The sequence below is a fragment of the Phlebotomus papatasi genome, chromosome 3, assembly GCF_024763615.1.
Source record: "Phlebotomus papatasi isolate M1 chromosome 3, Ppap_2.1, whole genome shotgun sequence".
Classification (NCBI taxonomy): Eukaryota; Metazoa; Arthropoda; class Insecta; order Diptera; family Psychodidae; genus Phlebotomus; species Phlebotomus papatasi.
The window spans coordinates 22,686,889-22,708,605 of record NC_077224.1 but is presented as its reverse complement, the minus strand read 5'-3'; positions in this window follow the sequence as shown (position 1 = coordinate 22,708,605).

The following is a 21,717-nucleotide window of genomic DNA, read 5'->3' as shown; positions in this document are numbered from 1 at the left end:
GAAGAAAAGCTGTTGCTCTTCTTCTAATTGTTCCCTTTCTTTTATTTCGTTGGCTTCTTTTTTTCTTTATCTATGTGAAATAGTGAAAACCTCAAATCTTCCAAATTCTAAATGTTTCCAAATTACCTCATTATACCCTACAGTAAATTTCCTAGAATAAATATGATTTTTGAGTATTCTTTTATAATTCAAAAGTAAAAATTTTCGATAAGAGCTCCCACTTAAACGTTCATGAACGTTCGAAGGGAGAGCACTTTCCCTTATAGCTGTTTAATTATACCATCTGCTTCTTTAGAAATCTTTATGTTTAAGATAGTAAATTCTAAAAGAAAATGTTTAAGAAATATTTTCCACAATCTTTTGAGGCACGATTTGAGGAAAATACCATCCAATTTTTTCTTGGCGAACAATACATCGGTGTTTGAAAAATACAATTCCGTTGCTAAGTACATATATATAGTAATATCGGTGTTAATTTAATTTTTGACCAATATATTTTTTATATACTTTGGAATACAGTGGGACCTCGATAGAGTCAACTAATTAATTCAAGGCCTGTTGACTCTATTGGAGTCCGAAAAAAATCATTAAATTATGAAATTGTGTTATAAAGGGGTATTTTGTATTTGTACTAGATTATTGAGATCATTGATAAATTCATAACGATAGTCTAATATTATTTAGTTAACCCGTATATTTTGTAATTTTTTTAAGAAGAGCTTCTGCAGATATTTAATTATTGAAAATTCTGTTACAATTAACGTTATCAAGTAGAATTTTATTTATTCATTCATACACTCGATCCCAATGGAATTTCTTTTAAACTTTTAGCGTATAAAAAAAGAGATTGATAGTTCTATTCATTATGATATAACTATGGCTCTAAACTTCATAAAAAGAGTAATAAAACTATTTTTTTTATTTTTTTCTTCTTGTTCTGTAATATGGGCGCTAAATGGTTAGAGATATGGAATTGAAGTTTTCAGATGACCCCCTAATAAGTCAACCTGATAATTATTAATATTATTCTCATTTTTCCCTACGCTTCCCCTTCACCATTGAAATCGTTTTTTTGTGATTACAGGAAAACACGTCATACGTTTTTTCTTACGAAATGAGGGTCGTATTAATAATCTTCAAGTTGACTTATGGGGGATCGTCCGAAGACTCCAAGTCAATATCTTTAACCATTTAGTACTTAAATCTTAAATGTGTAAAAGAACCGTTTCTTGCTGTTCAATTTTAATTTTCTATTGCTTATTTGTTTTTGATCCTAATTTTCTTTTGAGATACTAGTCTTTTAAATTAAAAATGTAACTTAAAAGAAATTTATACACTTTTTTTTTTTGAAAGGTAATTTTATGATCGCTTATCATATACATTTTTTTAAACAAGTAAATTCTTTAAAAAGTTTGAATAAATTTAGAAAAACAAATTCTTCACTATGTTATATTCAAGAAATCTAGCATCCTGTACACATAATATTATTCAATTCCAAATTAATGATTGCTCAAACATTGTGATCATGGGCCTAATCATAAATCTTAAGACAAAAAAGAAAATCAATCGGTCAAAATGCTTAAAATCACGGGAAAAAAATTATTTTTTTGAAAAGTAATTGCAGGGTTAATATACGAATTTTATCATAATATTACCATGTATTTACATAAATGTTTTTCTTCTGTTGAAAACTTCTCTGTTCTGTGTTACATTGGTACACAAAAAGACTAGTTTTAATTTCAAGAAGATCATAATAAAATCATATTATATTGTTAATTCAATAAATAAAAGAAAAGTTGACTCTATTGGAGTACATGGAGAGAAAAAATAGCTGTTGACTCTATCGGGGGTTGACTCTATCGAGGTCCCACTGTATTATGCTACAATCGCATTCTGCTTTTTGGATTATTAAAATCTCTATGAAAGTCAAAAGTAATATGTTATTAGTATTTCAAATTATACAATAAGCGAGGGCTTTAGTCCTCGCACACACTCTGATTTTATATTTTTCCAATATTTCTTTAATGAATCTGACTTATCTATAGCAAAATGTTTTAATAGTAAATCACACATTCCTTGAGAAAATTAGGTTATATTCATTAAAGGAATATAGGAAAATATTGAGGGTGCGATGCTTGAAAGCCTTCCCCTACTTTCTTTGCGTATGGTTAAATTCATTAACACCATATCTAACTTATCAAAAAAAGAGAAACTTCTCTTTTATATATTTCGAAAAGCTATAGGGTAAGTGTGTCAAATTTCGGCATAGTTGCATGCAAGCTCCAAAGTCTCAAGTTTGAAATGTAATATCTTTAATAGAAATTGATTTTTTTATTCCTTCTACTTAAGAAGTGTTGCTTAGAACCTTGTAGACAGTTTATCGTCTTTATTTACTCTAAAATCATTCTCAATACATTTTAAAATGAATGAAAATGTAGACATAGCTTTTGTGCTTTATTCCGGCCATCTTCATTCTCATAGTTCCTTGCCCTTCAGGAACTCTTCCAATGCCTTTTTCACGTCATCTCGGTTATCGAAGCTACATTTTTTGTTATTCTTTTGCATTGTATAATCTCTAGAGTATGTAAAAACTAAAAATTCATAGAAATTCGAGGAAAAAAAAGGTGGCCGAAATTGCAAGCTGGCCGGTATTTGGCACACTTAGCCTAGAAGTAAATTTAGAACTTTCAGAAGTTTGGTTTTATTTGGTTTTGAGTTTGAAGTAAAACATTTGATTATGTCAGAATGTAATTCCATTTTGGTAAATTTGTCACAGATATACGGAAATTGCATTCAGTGGCGCAAAGCAATCAATTAAGACAAGCTGAGAAAGTGATATTTTATCCTTGGTCAGACACAAGATGAAAACCTCACGCCTCAATTCTCAGTCTTCCCTCTCCACAAATGCGGATGATATGCGAAGGTGGAAGGAGATGGAAACGCCTTTCCAGATGTCCAAAGTGTGTATCATGTTTCTGACATAAATGGACACATTACGACATGTCGGAGGGAAAATGTTGCCCCGGCATTTAGTTTGATTTATCTATTATAGCATCCACCAGACGCCTCCATTGCTCAGCATCGTCCAGGCAACAGCACTTGTAATGCTATCTTGTTGGAGAAAATTGCTTGCAGGGGATATATTTCTTGATAGAATGAAACGAAAAAGTGTAACAACTGTAAGAAGCACGATTACATTGAGAGTGACTGTCGGATCAGGAATTGGTGCAAAATTTGCATTCTTCCAAAAAAAATCTCAAACGACATTTGTTAATTAGTTCAATTAAAATTTATGAACAGCCAACTTTGAAAGTTTATTTGTGAGAGAGACTGTAAAAAGTGATTCGAATGGGGCTGTAAATCAAATAATTCTTCATCTTTTCACTCTGTTGAGCCCATGTAAAATTCGTGACTTGACTTAAGAAGCAAATAATGCTCATAAAACTGCCACAATCCTCCTTCTGTCGACATGAACACAGGGTAAGAGGCACAGACTGAAAAATTAATCCTTTAGCTGCGCCACAATCAATCTTCTCATCCATTAAACCACTTCACAAGATTGTCTTTCTTTTAAGTCCCAACATCCCAAAAAATAACCAGTCGAATGGGATGCTTTACATGATCTTTCTGCTCAAAAACTCATCACATTGCATCACACAATTTAGTATGAAAAATACCAGAAGATGTACGTGAAGGAAATGCTTGAGGACAGCAACATTAAGTGAAGCACGAAGAGATGCCATCAATATCTTATCACTTTCTAAAATGAGACACAAACCACGATGAAGAATCTCTTGTGTGGCCAAACAAGAAGGGTATTTTGTAAAAAGTCTTCCTTACACGTATCCACTAAAACAGATTGCATGGAATTGACCACGAGAAATGCCACATATCTAAATAAGATATGTACAAAACCACTATTATGTATGGTGCAAAGTGAAGAAAACACAAATTCCTACAATAGACCCCACGATTGTGAGCATTTCAGACCAAACTCTTCAGAGCTAAACAATGTTCGGCGGATGTATGGCAAGTTGTCGCAATTTTGTTCAACTTGCACACAATTTGCATAAATGGTAGCCTTCTCCGGGCGAATGTTAGCCGGTTGAGTAGGCAAATAATAGTCTCAAAGCGTATAATACTCTTTTAAGTTCATGAATCAAGTACCAAGAATAAATAGTTAAGAGGCAAATACACTGCTCTCTTGCACATTTGGTGATGTTTTGAATTGGCTAAAATGTTAACATACGTCAATTTATTTAACCAAAAACACACCTTGTATCAGACATTGTCCCTATGAGCACAGAAAGCCTGAAAAAAATGCAACAATGTCCTAATTTGATCAATATAAGAACTAAAGTTGTTGAGAAAATCAAATTAAAGTTTCTTGTTTATAAATTATGTTCTCTAATTGAAATTTAGGATAGGTGTACCAAATTTCGGCCAGCTTGCAATTCCGGCCACTTTTTTTTTCATCGAATTTCCATGAATTTTTTGTTTTTGTATACTATAGAGATTATACAATGCAAAAAAAATTAAAAATAGTCGCTTCGACAAACGAGATGATGCAAAAAGACTATGGGATAATTTCGAAAGGGCAAGAAACTATGAGAATGAAAGTGGTCGAAATAGCCACCAAAGCTATGTCTACATTTTTATTTATTTTAAAATGTATTAAAAAAAAATTTAGAGATAATAAAGATGATAAACTCTCTACAAGGTTCCAAGTAACACTCCTTAAGAAAAAGTTATAAAAACAAACAATTTTTAATTATAATATTGCATTTCAAACTTGTGACTTTGGCGATTGCATGCAACTATGCCGAAATTTCAAGATGTTGAATTTGGAATTGTTGAATTTTTATGTGTAAACTCAAAATTGTTGAATACTGTTTATATTGAATTTTCATTTCACTTCGAAGATTTTGATTTCTTTGCCTTTTTAGACATTTCTAATGCTTTTTCCTGTACTCGGGATTCCTCCCTAATAAGAAATGATTACATCTGATGTCCGGATCTTTACGATATACTTATTATGCATATAAATATTTGATGTTCTATATGACTTTTGCCAATGAAAAGCATCTCGACTGAAGTATAAGTCTTAAATGGAAATTCAACAATTTTTACACAACTTTCGTTTAGGAGGTTGATCACCAACGCTAAGACGGCGGTGGGCGCTAACTGTCTCTTTACTTGCTTAAACCCTCTCTGTGTTTTCAAGGGATTTAATCCCAATAGCACGCATTGTCATTGTAAAATATATAAATAAATAAAATAAATAAAGAAATTTACCTCCAAAAAAAAATTCAACAACTTTTGTTTAAAAATTCGCCAATTTTGGTTGAAATACACAAGGCTTCACACTATAATAGTGTTAAAAATTATGACCAAACTATAACTGTGTTATCACACTTTCACATTAAGTAACATTTGTGTGTTTGAATAATTTTATATTCAAAATTTGATCTATTTGTTGATAAAAAGGTAGACTTGGCCCGCAAAATTTGATATAAATTGATTTATAGGATTAATGCGAAAAATTAATGCGATTTTCCCTTTAATTTTTTAATGTGAAAAATATTTATGCTTTAGGTAAATTTAAACTTATTTTTGCAGGCCAAGTCCACTTCTTTATCAATAAATAAAAAAATCCCAAATATTAAGTGACTCAAAGATACAAATAACATATTTGGACGCTCACAAGCGACAATTAATGTGAATTACTTTAAAATTTTAATGTGCAAGTGTGATAACGCCGTAATAGTGTTAATTTTTGATCATATGACAAAAAATACCATAAAATTGTATATTTTTTCACACTATATTAATGTGAAAAACTATAATCGTACTATAACAGTGGTAATATTAGGTGAGATTCTTAACAATCTCACCTACTATAATCCTAACAAAATTTCATGTCGTCCGATCGACCTCAAACTTGGCCAAAATGTGTTTCAGCACTTCCTGATCACGAATATATATGTGGCTATTTTACGTTCCCGGCCGGCCGGCCGGCTGGCCGGCCGGCCGGCCGGCCGGCCGCTCTTTGGAGCTTAATAGCTCCTAAACTAAAAAAGATATCGACTTGCGGTTTTCGGCAAAGGTTATATATCGAGTGAAAATTGCAATTTGGTGCATTGACCCCCAACCCCCCACCCCTCCTTCCGCCATTTTGAAGACCCCCCTTTTTTTGTTTTCTCAATAGCTCAGCCCCTATGGCATCGAGCGGGCTCAAATTTTAGTATGTTATAGCTGGGCCTTAGGGCTTTCCATCAATACCAAACTTAAGGTCCCCCGACCTCCCTGACCCGAGCTATAAGGGTCCAAAAAAAATTTCTTAAAATGGCCATAACTCCGGTTCTAATTGTCAGAATTTAAAAAGTGAGGGCTTTTAGGAAAGCTCTCGTGAAATGCCACTTCCCCTTCTAACATCGGAAGTTCATAAAACCACCGCTAGGGGCGCTTTTTTTAAAAAGAAAATTTTTAAATCTTAAAAGTTAAATAACTCAAAAATTCCATTGTGCATCGGGCTGAAATTTTAGTATGTTGTAGCCGTTGATTATACCTATCAAACAAAAAAAACCTTAAGTCGATCCATAACCCCTGACCCGAGCTATAAGGGGTCAAAGTTCGAACATTGACCGGCCTCTATCTGCGGTTCTAACTAACATAGCGACCTAAATTTTACCTTTTTGGTTTCGTCTCGATGAGCACTTTCAGATGGAAGTTCAAAAAGTCACCACAGGTGGCGCTGTGATAGCGCCAAAATTCATCGAAATTCAAAGTCACTTTTCTCAAAAACGGCATTGTGCAAGTTAATGAAATTTTAGTATGTTGTAGTCCAGTCTAGGACGTTTCCAAAATGTTGCGTATGCGCGCTGTGGTTAAAACAGAACCGGAGATATGAGGGGTCAAAGTTCACGAAATTCAAAAAATCATATCTCCGGTTTCATGTGACCGATTTTGATGAATGAGGGCTTAAACGAAAGATGTCACCAAATACTACAACTTTCTAAAATATTTTAACTTCGTGGGACCAACACCAGGGGCGCCACAGTCGAAAAACCAATTTCAATATCACATAACCTCAATTATCTCGACTGTCGCTGAACCGATTTTGATGATTACTTCGACATAATTGTAGAGCACATTTGTCTCTACATTTCGTCCATACATCATTTTCCACTCAGACTACGCTATCACTCCGATTTTGCCGTTTAAGTGTGAAAAAATTGCTTTTTCCAATAATAACGCTTTGAAATCACTCAGATGCCAATTTGACTGCCTCTACTCCACCAAGACACTTAAAATAGGGTTTTAAATGAAGAGTCTCACAAAATACAACAATTCTTTGATATAGTTGAAGTTCAACAAATGACTACTTGGGGCACTCTGGATGAAAAAACAAGTTAAGAAACAAAAAACCTCGATTATCTTGGCTTCTGAGTAATCGATGAGATCATGTTCTATAGGAAAATTATAGAGTACATTCTGGTCTACATTTCACCCATATATCACTTTTGTGCCAGTTCATCCCAATCCTTGATATTTTGGTTTAAATACAAAATTTGTATAATTTCACGAATTTGATTCAAGATAACTGAATGGCGACTCACAATTTCAGTTCTAAATCGAATTTGCATGCACTCCGAGTTAGCTCACGTTAAGAATCTCACCTACATAAGCCGGTTAGGATTATCTGTCCTTTAGATTTTTTCAGCAGTTTTAAATTACAAAACATTGTTAAAAAAAAATTTATGACTATAATTGTGAGAAATTTTACACAGATCGCAATTAAGTAATTAATATATCCAATTTCACACTATTATAGTGTTAAAATTTTACACATTTTCAAATCAAACAATATTGTTGAAAATTTTTCAACTAAAATAGTGGTAATTTTCAATCACGTGACAATAAATTACCAAAATGTTGTGTATTTTTAAAACATTTTTAAATTAAACAATAAAAATGGTCGATTTTGCACTACTATAGTAGTAAAATTTTACAGATTTTTTTTACTGTGTATGTAATCAATAAAATTATTGATTGAAATTTCGATTTTCTTATACTTTCTTATACACAACTTTTTAGACTCATTTTTTAATCAAAATTGAACCATCCTTTTTATTTATTTTTAAAATTAATAAAAGAATATTTAACTCTACTTTTTTGTACAAGGAGCAAAAACTGCTACATTTTTTACAAGGTTTCAAAATTTTAAAAGTCTATAATTTCACATGAGCTTTAAGAAATTTTTCATTCTTCAACTGAAGAATTCATCCAAGGTGATAATTAAGTGGAAATAAAAATAAAACATTAAGTTCATATATGATTTAAATTCCCAAAACTATTTCATTTCCTTCGCGTTTTTTGCCTGACGTTATGTTACTATTTTTATACGTGTATAAATAATTCACTATTTTTGTTTTAAACTTTAATTTTTTTTAAAGGACATAAACGTAAAGTATACTTGAGTCCAAAAATGCAGACCTTCTAATAAATAAAATTTTAAGAAAATTCTTCGGCCTAAATTGAATTATTCTTTAAAAAATTCAATTTATTTTAATAATATTATTTTTGGTAATTAATTATTATTGTGTTTTATTAAAATATTTGGGTAATAGAATTACCAATGAAATCCATGTTCAAAGAATTTTCAATTTAATTGTATTTAAATTTAGGTGCTATAATTTTTCATTGACTAATTAAAATTTAAATTGTGATTTCCTAAATCATAAATCTCGTCTCAAAAACGTCTTAAAATTCAAAAGATGAATAACAAGAAAAGTAGCAAAATTCTGCAAAATATTTTTTGGACTTTCAGACCAAAAATTTCTCTCTTTATGATTTATCTGTGAATTTTTCAATGTTTTCTTCTTGTGTGCCCAGAAGTGAGAAAATGCGAGTTAGTGAACGGGTGAAAAAGAAGGCACAACAAAAATCAAGACAAACAGCCACAAATCATGGTAGGAGATATATGAGAAGTGCTTTTAACGTACTTGTTTGCGGTGTGCATAATAAATTTCTCCAATAGCACATGAATTTTCCCGAGCTGTCTCTCACTTATACGTCTCATCTCTTGGGCTTTTTTTTTCGGGATGTACAATAAAATAGGAGTGAATGAAGTAGAAAAAAATGAGTTAACCAGTTAAAACACGGATCTGTTAATTGTAAATTCAAAGAAATCCACACTTGAGTCTCACAACAGACGCTCAACATGATTTATGGTTTAATTAAATGATTTTACGGCTGTGAATATAGCACTCACACGATTTTTCGGCATTTATTTTAATTACACAACTCAACTCTTTATTTAAACCGCTCATTGGTGAGACGTTGCTTCCCTTGAAACACTCATGGCTCTGTATATTTCTTGGGTTGGATGCCTTAAGAAAAAAAATGGAGATGAATGATTTATTGTTGGTGTTAATGTGCTTCTTATTAAGTGATTGACTTGATGGATGATCAATGTGTGGACCTGACGATAAAAATGCTTTTGTACAGATGAAAACCTCCGCTTTGTCTTAACGCGCAATGCCGCGCATTTTCCAAGTATACAAATCAACTCCCCGAGTGACATACTTGAGTGCAGGATTTACCTGTCCAGAAGCATTCTGCTAAGAGATTTTTGTGATAGGCTCAATGATGATTGACTGATTCAATGGCCAAAAATACCATCAACACTTAAAGTACAATCATATAGCAACTGTCGACAATTTAAACCAAAATTTATTGTAGGGTGTTTTGTTGACTTGATTACTGAGCGATTGTTCAAATTGTAGAAAGTATGGCCCATTCGACAATTGTTAACCCAGTCGACGAGATCGCCACAATACTGGCTGGTCTGTGTGATCACCGGGGTGTACGCTGAAGATCCTCGAGTGGCTTTCACACCTCCCAGTGTGTAGCACCTAGAACAGATCTTTGCTCATTAAAAGTCGTGTAATATCGGAAATTTTGTGTTGATAATTTTAATGGAAATTACAGATAGCTATACTGGTAACACTAATTCCTCTCATTCACGGTGCCATGATAAATATTTTTGCGCCAAAAAGACATAACTGATATAAAAACTCATATAGAAAGAAATTGTCTTCTTGATATCTTTGTCGGAAGACGGATAGCTGTTCACTACACACCCTTTTATTTGAATCTTGCAGAAATACAAAGAAATTAAATGCAAATATCACTTCAAATAGAAAGTTCTTAAATCTCGCCCAATTCAACTGTGAGAGAGAGATAGAAACACAAATAACTCATTTGACAAACGTCTGGCGGCGCTGCGGTTGCAAAAATCTCTGAAATGCGACAAAATATTTTCTTCTCTATTTTATCCTTATTAGCGAGTCGTGTCCCTTCTTGTAATATGTACTTTTGCATTCCTTATCAACCAAAATAGTGTTGTACAAAAGGGATTTTCTCAAACCTATCTTGAATTTTGGGACAGCTGAAAAGAATATGAGTCTTAATGACCGGTAAAGACAGTCACTCCTGACGTTGGGCACTATGAATCCCCGAACCCTGGCCGAGCCTCCACTAACCAGAAAACTCGACAGATACTGAGGACTCGCAAATATTAACAATTTAAATACACTGATAAAAAGAGGGTGCAATTAACTTTTTTTCCTCATAACTTTAACACTTTTTAGGTGTAAAAATATATCAACATTTTTTCATGTTAATTTGACACCTTTTTAAGGATAAAATTAACATGAAAAAGGGTTAATTTAACCCCTAATACACCTAAAAAGGGTAATACTTACACCGATTTCGGATCAATATTGCAGGGTAAAATTAACATTTCCGGAATGTTATTTTAACTTTTTCGGATTTCTCTCAGTGAATTGATCAGCGTACGACAAAAAGAACTTTCGTGATGTCAGTCGGGTAAATCTTAAGAAGCTGCATTTTGACCAAATAAGTGTCGGTTTTGAAATCTACTCGAGCATCACATTATGACAATTGTGGAGAAACTTTTAAAGACGATGCCTCTAAGTAGAGACCCCCCAGGAGATGGTCAGTGAAAAATCCATTAGAAAAATCTCATACACAACCCCTCTTGAGATGACACTCAATTTTGACAGCCAGAGGCGTTTCTATTTATCTTATTTATTTTTTCAACTACCATACCATGACTCCCAAGACGTGAAGATGCTGAAGAGCTGGTGAGAGATCTAAAGAGGACGGTCAATAAAAAGGAAGCTAATAAATTGTTTACCTTATCCAAATAGGAGAAGAGAAGAAAAATATCCCAATACATTCTTGTTATGACCATCATCATCTTTCATTCATCTAATGTTGGGTTTTCTCATTTCAATGCTATGAGACTTGATTTAAATAAAAAATTACCCAAATGGTACGAATAAACGCGTTTGATAAATCAACTAACAGATTTTGGATCGTTAATCTCACGAAAAAAGGTTTTTCAGAAGAGGAAATGTACCAGAGAGATTTGTTTGTTGAAAATTTAAATGAGATTCTAATTTTGATTCCCATAGAAAATGGTTAATTAATTTATCGAACAAATTCGATATATCTTAATTATGAAGCAGTCAACATTTCTCTTTCAGAGCCCAAACAGATAACCTTTCAACAAGTCTATTACCGATCACTATCTTGGTCCACAAAAATCATTTAAAAAAACACACGAAGAAATCTCATAGAATACAAGATCAATAAATTTTCTTGTAGTCTCCTTCAGTGGCTGAAATTTTATTGATGAAAATTTTTTCCTTTAACGATATATAATTTCATTTTGAAAAATTGTCTAAATGTTCTCATTGAGACTGTAACTTTTCTTTTAAAAACCATTTTTAGCTAGTTTAATGGAATAAAGTGATCGTAATATCTCTAAAATATTATTTGTTGGTTTTGACATTTGGGAACGTTCTTGAAACGGTTTCATGTGGGCCCACAACATAGGGGAATGTAGGCAGCCTTCGCACATTTTTTCGTGCTTCACATTCAGGACTTTTTTCTGACTAAACTGTAAAATGGGCAGTGAATTGCACTACTCCAGAAAGTTCTCTGGTCTTTTAGGTTTCTATACATGCCTAGTTCACTATCACAGAATTGTTGGTTTTTCCTGGACAGGAAAATGAAAAATATATGACGATTTGTGCGATTCTTGCCCACAGGGGACAGCGTTCACACGATGGGGCTTTGGGTTCGTCATTGCTTTTTTCTTGAAATAAATTTTATCTACAATTAAAAATTATTTTCCGATTGTTATACTGTACCCCCGTGAACCCGCGGAAACTATCACTGTACTAAAAGAAGATCTTTAAAACGCCTTTTTTCACACTTTATGGAGCACTGTTTTTTCTTTCAAATGAATATCGAAAAATCGACTATGAACATGTTCACACTGTTCAAACTGTCAATAACCGTCCGTCGTCTCATGGAGATGGGAAGGAGACTATACGCCTGTCGAAGAGGAAATGACCACGAATGTCTCACTGTGGCTTATGAAGCTTTAGTGAGGTTACGATTTTCAAGCTGGAGTTATCTGATGGATGTGCGAACGCTCACACATTCAGTGTTTGAAACCACACACAGTGTAGTACTTGCGAATTTTCCGCCACCGTGAAAATAGTTTCCCTCCGATGCAAAAAGTTATTACGCAGATATCATTTCAAGTATACTTTTCGTCCACTAAGTAAGTGATTTTTTTTAGAAATGAGTTTAGCTATGAGAAATCAAATGAAATGTGCGCCATCAAAATTACCCATTTTGGGCCAATCTTCTATTTGTGATCCTAGCACCTAGGAAAGAAGGGCTTGGCTGCCTATTTTTACTATGAAGATAAGGTTCATAAATACTTAACTTATGGTTAAGAAATGCGGAACCAACTCTTTGGAAATAAAGAGAAAATTCGCATCGTTCGAAAGCTCACACGTGCGAAGCCTGCCTATATTCCCCTACCAAAAACAGAATCAAATTGATACAGCATTTTTAACATAATACAAATAGAGTTAGGGGTTAGGGCCCAAAATAAAAGATTCACACTAAGCTGATCCTATGAAGAATATTTAACTTCTAAAATTAAGCAATAAAGGTTTATGCAAAGGAAATTTACGCAAAGGACTTCTAATCGTTGATCCTAAGTCCTACTATAAGTGTGATAGTTTGGGATAAATCTTTAATGCCAAATTTTACAGGTTAGAGAGAGTTGGGGCTAATTTGAGCAGTGGGATTACATTGATATCTGATTTTTTCGCCTATTTCTAAATGAAGCTAGTCCTTACAATTATTTTATTTAGATCCACAGTTCCTTTGTCTATCCAAATTACATCATGTTAAAATCCAGTTTCTATTAGAAATATGTGAAAAAATCGTATAACAATGTAGCCCCTCCTCCCCTTAAGCATTCTCCAGGATCAGCCTGAGTGGTATCATCCAACTATCATAACTCATAACCGTTCTTAACGATTACAATTATTATAACCATTTTAGCTTCTATTTGGCGTTTGGCTATTTTTGGAATCAGAAATACTTAAAATATACACTATGTGAATATACAGAACGATCGTAAATCGTTAGTGAAACACACCATTACAGTAGGTGTAATTGTATTCGAAAGATTTCGAGTTGATGTGTTCACCGATAAATTAGTCTAAATCGAATCTATAAAAATAGATAAAATAATTCACACATAATTTAGTTCCTCAATCTTTCCATCACCATCATCGTTAAATTTCCGGGGAGAGGCCTTTTAAAATAAATTGTCGCAGTTAATTGAGATTCACAGATTAATATTGCAGAAAACCATTTGGTGATAAATCGAGATAAATCGATCCATCAATCCTCAACTTAATTCCCCACACAAGACTATTCACATCACTCTAATACCCAAGTGTATCATTATTTATATGGTGCAGAGCTTGCAAAAAATAAATTGCATTTTATGTTATATTATGTTACACACTCACTAATTTATGCTATAAAAATCCCAAACCCCTTTTTTTTACTGAGCCCTCTCAACCCTCTGGTTTCCAACAACGATTCTTCACAAAAACTACACGTGAAATTCCTAATAAAAATTGAAGGCTTTTCGCGTTGGTAATAAATTACAATAATTATACCATTAATTCTTTTTTGCTGTTGGGAAATGTGCATGTGATATGGTTGTAATTTATTTTTCAGTGCAAACGAAATCATCATTGCTGCGTGTAAAATACCCGTCAAGATGTGTAAGATGTTCTTCATGGTACTACACCAGATCACGTCCCAATTTATTCGCACTATATCAATCGATCCATCGATCTGAGAAAAATATGTGAAGAAAGATACATTTTATGTTCTTTGGGGCATTTTCGAAATTTTTAGTAAGGGATGGATCCTGTAACTTGTGAAAATAAGTTTGAGGTCAAAATTATAGAAGTTGGCTTTTAAACAGAGCCAATACATTGAAAATATTTTTAAAAAGTTCTGAAAATTCTATGAACAATATACGGTAGCTGTGGTACGGTAGCACACAACTTCACAACGTTTTTAAATAAAATAAAAAGAATGTCAGAATTTCTATATTACCAAGATACAGTTACGGTATTGTTAGTCTAGGATTCTATGTCAGGAAAGAACTACTAAAGGAACGGAATTTTGTTGGGAAAATCACGTAAAAGCGGGAAATGGTTACACTTTTTGGACTTGGATCATAGATCGCACTTCGTCCACTTCGTAGTTCACCATTCGACTGATCGACACAGAATGACTGAATGAATTCTGTGTCGATCAGTCGAATCAACTACAAAGTGCAATCTGTGATCCAAGTCCAAGAAAGTGTAATCATTTCCCGCCTGTACGTGATTTTTCCAACAAAATTGGATACCTGATGAAAAGGACATTCATCCTCGAAACGTCGAAAGGAATAAAATTGAGAAAATCAAAAGAAGTCTAGTGTTTTCCGTCTAATTTTTATACTGAGAATATTATTTAAAAATGCATTAAAAATTTGTTCCTAGTGTAGACCATAAGTCATTAAGGATCCTAAAAGGTATCTATACACCAAGAGCGATTTTTTTTTTAAATGCTTTTTATAAAGAAAATTTCTCCTACCACTGTCTAGGTAGAAACGTCAAAATTTAAAAAAGGGAGTTTTTGACGAAAATTGCTTCTGTAGACGCCATAAGGCTGCAAAAAGAAGTGTAATACAAACACTGAGAAAAACGGGGGTGCGATTAACTTTTTTTCCTCATGACTTTAACACTTTTTAGGTGTGAAAATATATCAACATTTTTTAATGTTAATTTTACACCTCTTTAAAGGTAAAATTAACATGAAAAAGGGTGACTTTAACCCCTAATACACCTAAAAAGGGTAATATTTACACCGATTTCGGATAAACACTGCAGGGTAAAATTAACATTTCCGGAATGTTATTTTAACTTTTTCAGATTTCTCTCAGTGTACGAAAAAATTTGTTACTTTTAGATTGAAGCGAGATTAAAACGCGGATCCGTGTTTAATTCTCGCTTTAACACTAGTTAGAAGAATTAGAATACATAGTTCTACAACATAGAGATTTCTTCTATACGATAAAATTATGTTTTTGACTACACTAAGAGAAAAAAAGAGGGTGCGATTAACATTTTTTTCCTCAGAAATTTAACACTTTTCAGGTGTAAAAATATATCAACATTTTTTAATGTTAATTTTACACCTTATTAAGGATAAAATTAACATGAAAAAGGGTACCTTTAACTCCTAATACATCTAAAAAGGGTAATACTTACACCGATTTTGGATCAATGCTGCAAGGTAAAATTAACATTTCCGGAAAGTTATTTTAACTTTTTCGGATTTCTTTCAATATATGCTACACTACGAATATTCTTCGGGTGTAATTAATTGCTATATATCGAGTTTTGCTAAGATTACTTAAAGTCTCTGCTTGTCCCTTAACATCGTGGAAGATTAAATTGCACCTTGTAAAATTAACGGTGGTACTTCATGAGCGATACATATGCTCTTCATGTGAAGATGAAGGGCCACCTTTCGATCTGTCGGGAATCACAGTGTATTATGTTGGTAAGTGATGCTAATAACGATAAAGGCAAATGGGTATGAAATGTTGAAGGATGATAATGATGACATGCTGTCAGCTTTTTTTTAGTACTCATATTATCATGAAAAATTCTCCACAGATAATTAAATACTGCAAACACGCAAATTTTCTCAAGTACTTTTGTCCACTATGAATTTCCGCCCTTGGCTATGTGCTCTCTTTGGTCAAGTTGAAGGAGCATGTTCGTGTTTGATGAAAGAGATTGACGAGAGGTCACAGTTTTCCCATAAATCACCCAAGACTTTGAAGAAATGGCAATGAACTGTTGAATGGGGAAATTTTCATTGGGGATGCATTTTGATGTCAAGACAATTTTGAAAGTCAGGTCCAACCCCAAAAATCACTGCCATTATCATTTCCATATTTCCGCGAGATCATGCTATATGTGGTGAAGTGAATTTTGCAGCTTTTTCGTCGTTCTCGGAGGTTAATGTAAGACGAAGTGCACGTGAGATAGTCGTCAGAGATGATAAATGTGCCAATTTTGTTGAATAATGCATGGGTCATATTTTATTTCTCTCTCTCTTCATTTTTCTCAAGTCTCTCTCTGGTTCATGTTCTGTATTAATACCATGGCGTATTATTTTAAATTATATACACTGAGTGAAGTTTTTGTGAAAAAAAGACCACAGAGTGGTACAAAAAATCTCCACTCTAGAACATAAGTCATGCATAAAGAGGGGTGCCAACATTAACCTGAATTTCATATGAGTGGCATAAAAATGGATATATTTCGTGGCTGAAACGAGTAAATTAGCAAGTTTGGACTCTTGTGGTGAGGATTTCGTGAATTGTGTGAATTTTCATGTGTGGAGTCATTTATTAAAAAAATCCCTATATTATATTAATTTCTCACGAGGGGTGTAAAAGTTACAACTTACTTGACTTATAGCTCTTTATTGTGTGATAACTTTTTCATGAAGATCGTCTGAGTTAAAAGTTAAAGTTTAGAAAAAATAGCCTTTTTCCTTAAATATTTTTAGCAAAGGCAAAGAAGTGTATTAGGGGAAAATGGGGCAGTAGTAAACACGGGTAGCTGTAAACACCGCGATTTTCTAAATTAGATATTATAGACTTCTGAGAATGAGACCTGGGTATGAATTCTGAGATGCGTGAGTTTTTCACGTGAGAAACTCACGGGTTTTAGATCGTTTCCTGTAAGCGTTTGGCGAAGCTGTCACAAAAAGAATCACGTGAAACACTTAGGCATCTAAGAATTCACATGAAAGTTTTTACGAAAGTTTGACAAAATGCGTACTAAAGGTGATCTCAGAGCCGTGAATTTATCACGTGAAAAGCTCACCATCTCAGAATTCATATCCTGTATTAATTTATACACTTATAAAAATAATAGAGTAAAACTTATTCGAATCGATGTTAAATTAACTCTTTTTCGTTGTGATTTTCGATTAATTATATTTTAGAGTTGATTTTACTTCTATTTAGGTGTAATATTCGAAAGAGTTGTTTTAACTTTTTTTCCTAAAATTTACATAACAAAAGAGTTAAAATAACTCTTTCCAATCCCAAAATTAATATGTTTTGTAATTTTATGTTTTTTATTTTATTATTTTCTTTATCATTATTTTCTTGACCTCAAGTTCTCTATATTCCGAGTGAAATATCACGTAATGATGTACGCGCATGTCTTCATGAAACACTGTTAGGCATATTTCTAGTTGATGTTCCATATGAAATTTGTCACACGAAAATATTCTTGACTGAAGTATATTCTTAAAACGAAAACACTTAAGCATATACTTCAGTCGAGATGAAATTTTACATCGAAAATTATAATAATTGCATCGATATCCGACGAAATAATTCAACGCGCACGAAGAGTTGTTTCAACTTTATTTACTAAAATTTACAACGAAAAAGAGTAACAATTACATCGATATTCGTAGAGTTAATTCAACTCTGCCATAGAGTTGATTTAACTTTTTAGGTTTTTTTTAGATGAAAATACTATAGCGGTCATTCTCCATTGAAGAAATAGTCGACGTAAGTCCAAGTAGTGTAGACACACATTACATATTAGTGTTTTGTGCTACCCCATGTTTACTTCTGCCCCAGTTTCACCTAAATTAAAACTGACTTTTAATTGAATATTTTGCAAATAAATAATTTTTGATACAAACAGTTACATTTACCTTTCTAAGGACGACTGTATTACAATGAAAATTGAATTTTATTAAAAATTTCTTTCAATCTATTCGTTTATTTTAGCACAATGATTAAATATTGAAAATACACATAAGAATTGACATAAAAATCAAGTATATTATTTAAACATTTCATTATATTTTTGCAACATCTTAAAAAAATATGCATAGGGGAAAGTACTATCTCTTCGAACGTTCATGCCTTCGAATAATGTCAATTTTCTTTTATTTCTCCTAAGAGACTTACACATTTCTATTAATTATTAGTTAGCTCATCATCAATTAATTGATAATTACGTGATAATTATGTATAAATGTCTTGGAGAAGATAGAAGAAATTCACATTATTCGAAGGTATGAACGTTCGAAGGGAGAATACTTTCCCCTAATATTTATAATGTACAAAAAATCAGCGTAAAACAAAGAAATATTGAAGAAAAAAATATTAAATTTAATACGAAGTAATTTTTGTGTTTTATTAAGAAAATTGGGAAACTTAGGATAGTCCCTAACTAAATATACATAATACACGTTTACAAAGGAATTAAGAATAAAAATAAATAAGATAGAGGACAGCTTAGGATGGAAACTGTTAGAATAAGAGTTGAAATGAAAATTACAAAGGAATCTTAAATAAATTACATTGTAAAAAAAATGAGAATATTATTTAATATATTCATCTGTTCAATAACTTATTAATTGCGTATTCGATGTCCAAAGAATTCTCATTAAAATGAAATATTAGTTTAATTAATTCAAATGAGTTCGATTGAGTATTAAAAAGGGATGACAAAGTGTCCCAGGCTTTGCGAAATGCTCGAACTCATGACTTAGATGCCATACCTCAAAAGTATTTTCGCATCATTTACCGTTTACCGGTTCTCAACCGATTTGAACAGATTCATCACTTAAAAGATCCTCGGAATAGTTTTAAAAGTAATAGAATTGATTTCAGATAAAAATTAGTTATCGGCTATTACCCGGTTCATTACCGGTTTTGAACCGATTCCAACGAAGCCAACATGACCCCATTCACTTGATAAATGCGCACTCTAGTATCCTTTTAACCTTTGACCTTGAAAAACCGATATTAGGAATGATTCAACGGTATTTTCGTCTAAGGACGAAATGTCTGCCTGGGTAATCTCTAAAACATATCCAAAAATGAAAAAAATCAAGCCTAGGAACGATCCGCCCAAGAGCCAACGGTCTTGCCTATTGTGCCACTGAGATCCCCTAGGGATTATCTCCGTGGAGTTCGAGCAGTAGAGATCAATGAGTAATAATTTTCTAAAGATGAAGCAAGATGCCGTCAAAAGTTTTCTTTTGTTCATTCTAAGATCAAGAAAACTTAAATAAATGAAATGTTTTGTGAAGCTTCATAAGTTTTTTTTTATTTAAAATGATTGAAGAAATTCTATACTTAAAAATTAAAGATTTTTTCTATTTATTACTAAAATTAAATAACAGATTTTCCTTTTTCACTGGCAATATTCTGCTCAGTCACAAAATAAAGTTCTTGAACCTCAATCATTGATTTCGTGACCATTTGCAACAGTGTTAGTTCTCCCCTTGGAACAAATTAGCAAAAACGATCCGATTACGCATGCGCTTTTGAGTCCAAGAGTATAAAACACAAATTAACAAGCCAATAAATTAATTCAATACGAAACACACGCAAAATTACAAGAGCAATAGAATCTGTTTCTCAATTTGTTGCACACCCAATTATTCCGTGAGTATTTTAACCGTATGCACAATAACCTTGTTTTGGATAATTTTCCTAAATTCACCCATAAGTCGCTGTTTCTTGGTACTTTAATTCATTTTGCACATCCGGATGATTTGATCAATGATCAAAAATGGAAATTACAAGATAGACCAACATAAATCAATTAAAACAGGACAGGAAGTCACGCTTCATCGTGTCAGTTGAGTGATGAAATTTTTCGAGAAGAAACTCCAACTGAATATTCATCATTTCAGTTTTTTTTTTTTGAAGAATAAATAAATGAAATGCAGAAATTTCAAACGAAGATGTTCTTAGAAAAATACACTGTTAAGAATTATCGTGCTAAAATTCTATTCATCCCCTGAAAGTCACTAAAGCGATTCATTAGCAATTCAGCAATAAATTTACTTGTTCAAGTTTTCCAAAAAAGTACCCCGAATAAAAAGTAAAACAATATTTATAACAATTCATTCATTCTTTGTTCCTCAGCAGCTCCTTGTGTATTTTCTCTCCCTCTTTGCCCACTTTTCATGTGCCACCATCGAGCATAACTACTATTGCCACACATTATTTATGGCTTCATATAATATGAAATGAAAGAGAGGCAGAGAGTATAAAAAAAAAGTTGCTATTTTCTTGTAGCTCATTATTATTCTTACTATGTTCCCTTTCGAAAGTAATAAATTACAATTTTATATATTTATCATTTTTATTTTGTATAATAAATGAATATATACGTTGCTAACACGAAGTGGTACTAACAATTACCATATCGACTCGCTCAACTTCTCCTTCACAAAGTCTTTCCAACTAACCACCATGTCTCATGGAATAAAAATTAAATTTTCATGTTTTCTATTTATCAAGATTTTCTAATGGCATTGTTTCAAAATGAGGGGTGGTTTTTTAACACGCTCCTTTAACCCATTCTGATCATCCCCCTTTCGTAATGTCTTTTCCAAGAAAATTTATGGCCAATGCTTTTCAACCCTTTTTTTCCTCTGTTTTAAACCACCATCGTGAAACATTAAATTGAAATGCACCGGAAAAAGACAAGCTGTAAAACTATTAATAACAATTAAGAAGGAAAAAAGTGTAAATAATTGACATTTTATGTAAGAATTTCTTTCAGTAACCCGTCTGACTCATTGGCATTAGCTTTTGTTTTTTCCTTTGAAATATATCACTATTAGTATCAAATATTGAAGGGACATTATACATACGACATTATAGGTACGAAGAAAAATTTATCTACAAAAAAATTAATAATGGAAAAATCACTATATCTAGAAAAAAAAATTAATAATGGAAAGATCACTATTCAACGTTCGTACAGAAATTTTTCATACTTTTTTCCACTTCTTTCAGAAGTCAAATATCAAATTCATTTTGTTCGAATGCGTAGCTCTTCATTTTTGAATCAAAAAATTTTGAAGACAAACATTTCAAATTGGATACGAGTTTTGAAAACATTACCTACATACTAGACAATTTTTTTTTAAATAATCCATCATTTTGTCAAAAATTCCTACCTATGTGTAGGGTGAAAGGAACACCTATTGACATTTTAAGAATTTATCATGCCATACTTAATTTCGTTACCAATTTAGGATAAGAAATTTGAACATCTCTTTTGCTAAGAAAAGGTAGATTACAGAAAAAACACATCACATTACTTGCATTTTACTAGATACATTAAATAATTTTCATCATTTTGATAAAATTGTCAACAGGGTTTCCGTGTCGAA